The sequence below is a fragment of the Hyaena hyaena genome, unplaced genomic scaffold (genome assembly GCF_003009895.1).
Source record: "Hyaena hyaena isolate Hyena2069 unplaced genomic scaffold, ASM300989v1 scaffold_187, whole genome shotgun sequence".
In the NCBI taxonomy this organism is placed as follows: domain Eukaryota; kingdom Metazoa; phylum Chordata; class Mammalia; order Carnivora; family Hyaenidae; genus Hyaena; species Hyaena hyaena.
This window is the reverse complement of record NW_024080820.1, coordinates 2,414,492-2,421,177: the sequence shown is the minus strand read 5'-3', so window position 1 is coordinate 2,421,177 and position 6,686 is coordinate 2,414,492. Positions and strand designations below refer to the sequence as shown.

Genomic DNA, 6,686 nt, shown 5'->3' with positions numbered 1-6,686 from the left:
TAATGATCTATTTCTGAGGGAGATCTTTGTGGTGACATAATTCTGTGTCTTGATTGTGATGGTGGTTACATGAATCTACACATGACAAAACACAGAAAACCATGGAACACTGGCACACATATACCAGTGTTAGTTTTCTTTTTTTTAATATTTATTTTTGAGAGACAGAGCGCAAGCTGGGGGGGGGGGGTCGGAGGGCACAGAGAGACAGGAAGACACAGAATCTGAAGCAGGCTCCAGGCTCTGTGCTGTCAGCACAGAGTCTGACTTGGGGCTTCACCCCACGAACTGTGAGATCATGACTTAAACGGAAGTCAGACACTCAACGAACTAAGCCACCCAGGCATGCCCCAATGTTAATTTTCTGGTTTTGATATTATAGTTTTGTCTGCTGGAAGAATGTGGGTGAATATTTTTGTAGCTTTTTGTGAATCTATAATTCAGAGTAAAAAGGTTTTTTTCCCCCAGAGTAAACTTTTGAATGAGAATTTTTTTTAATGTTTTTTATTTATTTCTGAGAGAGAGAGAGAGACAGCATGAACAGGGGAGGGTCAGAGAGAGAGGGAGATACAGAATCTGAAACAGGCTCCAGTCTCTGAGCTGTCAGCACAGAGCCTGATGCAGGGCTTGAACCCATGAACTGTGAGATCATGACCTGAGCTGAAGTCAGACGCTCAACCGACTGAGCCACCCAGGTGCCCCTTGAATGAGAATTTTAAAATGATCCTTCTGTCCTTTTGTAATCCCGTTTGTTTTCTACGTCAAGTTCAGTAATTTCTTAATTATCTGCTGAGTTACTCATCCATTCATTCCACAAAGAGTCGTTGAGTACTTACTATGTGCTGGCCATTGTTCTAGGTCTCGGACACATGGCAGTGAACAAGAGAGAGGTAAGGCTTGCATTCGATCAAGAGAAGAAAAACAAAAGATCACACTTCGAAAAAGTAAAAATAAAAACAGCGAGGTGGCTATGAGTGGCTGGCAGGCTACCTTATACGCAGCAGAGCAATTAAGTGAAATCTCTGACAAACTACTGTCTTTCGGTTATATCGGGATCTTTGCATTCCTTTGCTGGAATTCAGGTTTCCTTACTATAAGATGGGAATGATAATAATAATAAAATCCAGCTTCTTGCTGAATGCCACCAACACGGCATTTCGTGGAGATTGTCCAGGGTGGCCTACGTCTCCTTTGGGCCTCACACTGGGAAGCTGTTGATGATTGTAGATATTATTGATCAGAACAGGGCTTTGGCTGATGGCCCTCGCTTTCAGGTGACGAGATAGGCTATGCCTTTCAAGTGCACGCAGCTCACTGACTTCATCCTCAAGTTCCCTCACCAGTGCCTGCCAGAAGTATGTCTGAGGAGCCTGGCAGAAGGCAGATATCAAACATGGGCAGCCGCAAGATAGGCCAAGAAAATTGAAACCAGAGAAAGGAAAGCCAAGATGACAGATTCTGATCATTACAAAGTCACGAAGGCAAAGAAAATGAGGGATTGAATAATCAAGCTTGAAGTTAGGAAGCTACAAAAAGCAACTCTCCTGAAAGCTTCTCCCAAAAAAGCAGTTGCTGCTTAGGGTGCGGCTTCGGCAGCTGCTGCAAGGGTGCCAGCAAAAAAAAAAAAATGGCTGCTGTGGGCCAGAAGGTTCCAACCCAGAATGTTCCTGCCCTGAAAGCTGAAGGCCAGAAGGCGGAGGCTCCAAAGGCTCCAAAGGATCAGAAAGCACCTGCTCTGAAGGCATCTGGCAAGAAAGCATAAAAGCGTAAGAGGCTATTATAAACAAGTAATAATAAAGGTTCTTTTTGACAGGTAGTAAAAATAAACTCTCTCCCTGGGTTTTTTGTGAGATAGTATGAGCTTTGCACACGTGTTGGAAAATGCCTGCCATATAGAGAAATAATTTATAAATATTAGTCTCATTATTACTTTAAACTGGGGTCTCAGATAAGGTTTGCTGGAGGAAGAAAAATTTAAGCTGAGTCCTAAAAGATGAAAAGGGTCCAGCCTTGTGGAGATGAGGGCCAGGAAGAGTATTCCAGGCAGAGGAAAGAGCTGGTACAAAGATTCAAGTGGAACAGTTCAGCCACTGAAACTGAGTAGAAGGTGAGTGATCATGTGCTGGGTAAGCCTGGCTAGAGGTTGTGAGTTTTATTTAAGTGCTTTGGAAAAGCAATGATCCTTAAAAAAAAAAAGGTCACTCAGGGAGGGCCTGGGTGGCCCAGACAGTTGAGTGCCCGATTTCTGTTCAGGTCATGATCTGAGGGTTTGTGAGTTGGAGCCCTGTGTCAGGCTCTCTGCTTTCAGCACACAGCCTGCTTCGGATCCTCTATCTCCCTCTTTCTATCTGCCCGCCCCCCCTCACTTGTGCATGCACTCTCTCTCAAAAATAAACATTTAAAAAGTCATAAGATAAAAATAATTAGAAAGGATCACTCAGCCTGTCTTGCAGGGAAAGGAGTGTTATGAAGGAAAGGGTGAAAGCAGAGAGACCAGCAGGAGGAAGGGTTATTTTGAAGGCCAAGGTAAGAGATTCTATACCCAGGATAGTAGAAGTGGAGATAGAAAGAAGTAAGGGATTAACCTTGTGTCATACTTGATTTATAAACCTCCTGTTTTGCTATTGTGCTTTCCTTTTCCATTTTATAGATATTTAAAGTTGTAATATATATTCAGATATTCCAGTCCTTTTCTACTGAGTTCTTCAGAGCAGAGAGAAATGAACTTTTCTTCCACAGATGTGTTTCAAAAATTGTCTACTAAGAATTCTCCATGAACTTAAGCTTCTATATTTAATTTCTTATCTATAGACTACATATTTTCAAATTTTGAATCAATTATCAAAATGCATTCATTAGTTTTCCTTATCGTTTTGATTTTGAAAAATCATATACAACCAGGTTTTCTGTTTCTCTTTTAAGTTGGAGTTGTGTCTCTTTCTGGATTCTTATCCATTGAAGTAGAATTCGATACCATTGCTCTTTTCAATTTCTCCATAATAGGTTGTAAAACCTGATAATAGCCCTCCTCTCCTCTTCTGGGCATTCTTTTATATTCTAATCCATTTATTTTCTCCTTGTGAATTAAAAAATAAATTTTCTCTTTATATTTAGCCTTCTCTATATATTTAATTAGATTTGCAGGAAAATAAAAACTGCATAATTTACATACATGTATGCAATGATAAATTCAAGAGGGAAAACAGACATAAAAATATTTAGCATCAAGTTTCAGAACTTACTTCCTAAACATACCTGGTCATCCAATATTTATTTATTTTCTGACTCCCTCCATCCTTTATGCCTGTAAACTCACTGTATTTAAGAATATGCTTAATGGGGCACCTGGGTGGCTCAGTTGGTTAAGTGTCGTCCGACTCTTGGTCACCGCTCAGGTCATGATCTCATGGTTCATGAGAACAGTGCTACCTCCCTCAAGCTCTGTGTTGACCGCATGGTGCCTGCTTGGGAGTCTCCCTCTCCCTAACTCTCTGCCCCTCCCCTGCTTGTGCTCCTGTTTGCTCTCTCTCTCTCTCTCTCTCTCTCTCTCTCAAAACAAAACAACAACAAAAAATGCTGTAGCTCTCCATCTATTCAATTCCTTTTTCAAGAGACTCCCAGTAACAAAGTTAAAAGCTAGCAGGATACTATGTAGCAGGGAGTGTTTTAAGCACTCTACATTTTCAACTTGTAATTTTCCCAACTGTATGCGGTAGGTGCTATTATTATCCCAATGTTACAGATGGATAAACTAAATCACAGAGAGGTTAAGTAATTTCCCAGTTCCTACAGCCACGAAGGGTGGACGCCAAGAATAGCACCAGGCAGCCTTGTCTACAGGCCAATCTCTGAAGCATTACCCAATATGGTTTATAACTACACAAATATATATTCCATCTTTTGTTGTTTTAAGTATTTTATATTTTTGTGACTATTACAGATTAGATCTCTTATTTTTCAGCTTTTAAGACTGGTCATACAAGGATCCTATTGACTTTTATCTATTTTTATTGCCACTTACCTATTTTTATATCTCCAGGATATTTTTAAGCTAATTTCTTTGGATTTTCTAAAAATATCACCTACATCACCTAAAAATAATGGTGCTTTTCTCTTTTCATGTTTCATTATATAAACATGGAATTTCCAAAGCAATATGGAATCATCATGTCAGTGAGAATAAATCTTTAGTCCTGAAGTCAAAGAGGATGTGTCTAGAGTTTCATTATTGGATCAAATTGTCTAAATGTTTTTTAAACTTAGTTGAACATTTATCTTGTCTCAAATAGGAGCAAACATTCCTTTAATTATGAGAGGTAGATCTGGGATTTCCCTCCCATTCAAACTTAAATTATATTGTTAATTAATTAATTAATTAAAGTCGTTTCCACACCCTACATGGGGGTTGAAATCATAATCCTGAGATCAAGAGTTGCATGCTCTACTGACTTAGCCAGACAGGCACCCCTCAAACTTAAATTATGAAGTGAAGTGCTTTGGCTTAGTGGATCTTGAAAATATAAAAATGAATTTAATTCAGCTAAATTGGATTTGAAGGTCTAGGAAACCTAAGTATGATTTAGAGATTATAGGGAAGGGAAACAAGTTTGAGATGAAACCATGTTTACTAATACACTGTTCAGAGCACCAGTTCTCAAGCTTGGCTGCATGTTAGAATCAACTGGTGGATTTACATAAGATACTGATTCCTGGGTCCCATTCCCGGGTAATCTGATATCATTAGTCTGGAGTGCAGTATGGGCATTGGGAATTTTTAAAAATGTCCCAGGTGATTCTAATGTATGGCCAAGTTTATAACCACGAATTTAGGGGAGACTTTAAACCTATTTCCACTCTGCAAATTCTGGTTATTAGGCTTTTGTAGGCTACTACTAAAATATACCAGTGTATACACCAATTTTCATAGCAGTATTATTCACAGTAATGAGGAGATGGAAACAACCCAGTGCCCACTGATGGATGTAAATGGATAAAGAAAATGTGGTGTGTACATACTATGGAAGATTATTCAACCTTGAAAAGGAATGGACGTCTGACAGATACTACCACATGTGTGGACCCAGAAGATATCATGCTGAGTGAAATAAGCCAAACACAGAAAAAGTACTGGAGGATTCCATTTGTGTGACATTCCTAGAACAGATTCATAGAGACAGAAAGTAGATAAGAGATTCCCGGGGGGTTGGGAGGAGAGTGGATGGGAAGTTATTTTTTAATAGGTACAGAGTTTTAGTTGGGGAAGATGAAAAGTTTCTGGAAGTGGATAGTCATGATGGTTGTATGATGTAAAAGTTCCTAATGCTACTGAATTATATACTGAAAACGGTAAAAGTGGTAAAATTTCATGTTATGTATATTTCACAACAATAAGATATTTCAAGCAAAAACATTGCCAGTGGTGGGATATGAACCTTTTCCAACTAGGTTTAGAGTCTTAATGTTAAGGAATATAATACAAAGTGGTTTAATGATTGCCTTAATAGAGTTTGTCTGGTGGTACTTCCCACACACACACACCATTTTCAAAGAAGGTTGCCCTTCTACTTTCTTCACAAATGGCTGTCATAAAACCTGCCCACATGTGCAGACAGGTGGAGGCATGAACTGAAACCAGCAGCACAGCACTGGGAGGCCTATCGTGTGGAGCCTTTTGAAGCAGAGATCCGAAGTGAGCCTCCTCCATCCTCACACCTGTGATTCACTCCCTCCTGGACGGCTCATGGACACACCGAACAAAACCAAGACCTCAAAAGCACCATTTTTTATTAAGCAAAATATTTATCAAGAGGGAAATAATTTGTATCTGACTTAATATGCTTAAGGTGTTCCATAGAGGAAGATGAATTGAATGGAAGCATGTCTGATTGCTATCAATTTTCATGAGGTAAATGAGGCCATTTAGAAATGGTCTTGACTGAAAGAAATGGATCACAATATCAGAGAAAGGCTTGGATTCACAGTAGATGTGATGATCTGCTTCAGCAGGAGATATGTGAGCTTTCTTGGCTTGGTGTTCCTATGCGAAATCATCATATCCTAAATCCATTTTGGATGCAAGTAGCAAATTACTAACATTTAGAAAGTATAAAATTTTGAAAAATGCAGTGTCTAGGAGATCTATCATAGATACTACCTCACCAAACAGAAGATTTTAGAAACTGCACCATCTAGCAGTGCGTTCCTGGAATGCGGCTAGTGCTACTGTGTGTATGAATTTCCTGCTGTAAGGAAATTACCACAAACGCAAGGACTTAAAACAGTGCGTGTTTATTGTCTTACAGTTTGAAACTTGTTTCACTGGGCTAACACTAAGCGGTCTGTAGGGCATGCTTCTTTTGTAGGCTTTAGGGAACAACCCATTTCTTTGCCTCTCCCAGCTTCCAGAGCTTCCTTCTATGCAGTTCTTCCTCCTTCTTCAAAGCCAGCAGCGTAACCTAAGCCGGATTGCTGTTTCCTTCCGTTCTGCCATCCGGTCGCTCTGTGTCTCCTTCTTATAAGGACACCTTTAGAGTGCACTCAGATCAGCCAAGATAATTTCCCCATCTCAAGATCTTCAGTTTAGTCACATTTGCAAAGTCCCTTTTTCTGTATAAAGTAAAGTTCACAGGTTCTGGAGACTAGGATGTGGTTATAATTGGAGGCCATTATTCAACCTACCATATTGA

At 39.7% G+C, this 6,686-nt stretch overlaps 1 pseudogene; it reads left to right on the top strand.

Annotated features, from left to right (window-relative positions):
- Positions 1 to 869: 869 nt before the first annotated feature.
- Positions 870 to 1,762, top strand: LOC120237703 (annotated as a pseudogene).
- The last annotated feature ends 4,924 nt before the right edge of the window (positions 1,763 to 6,686 follow it).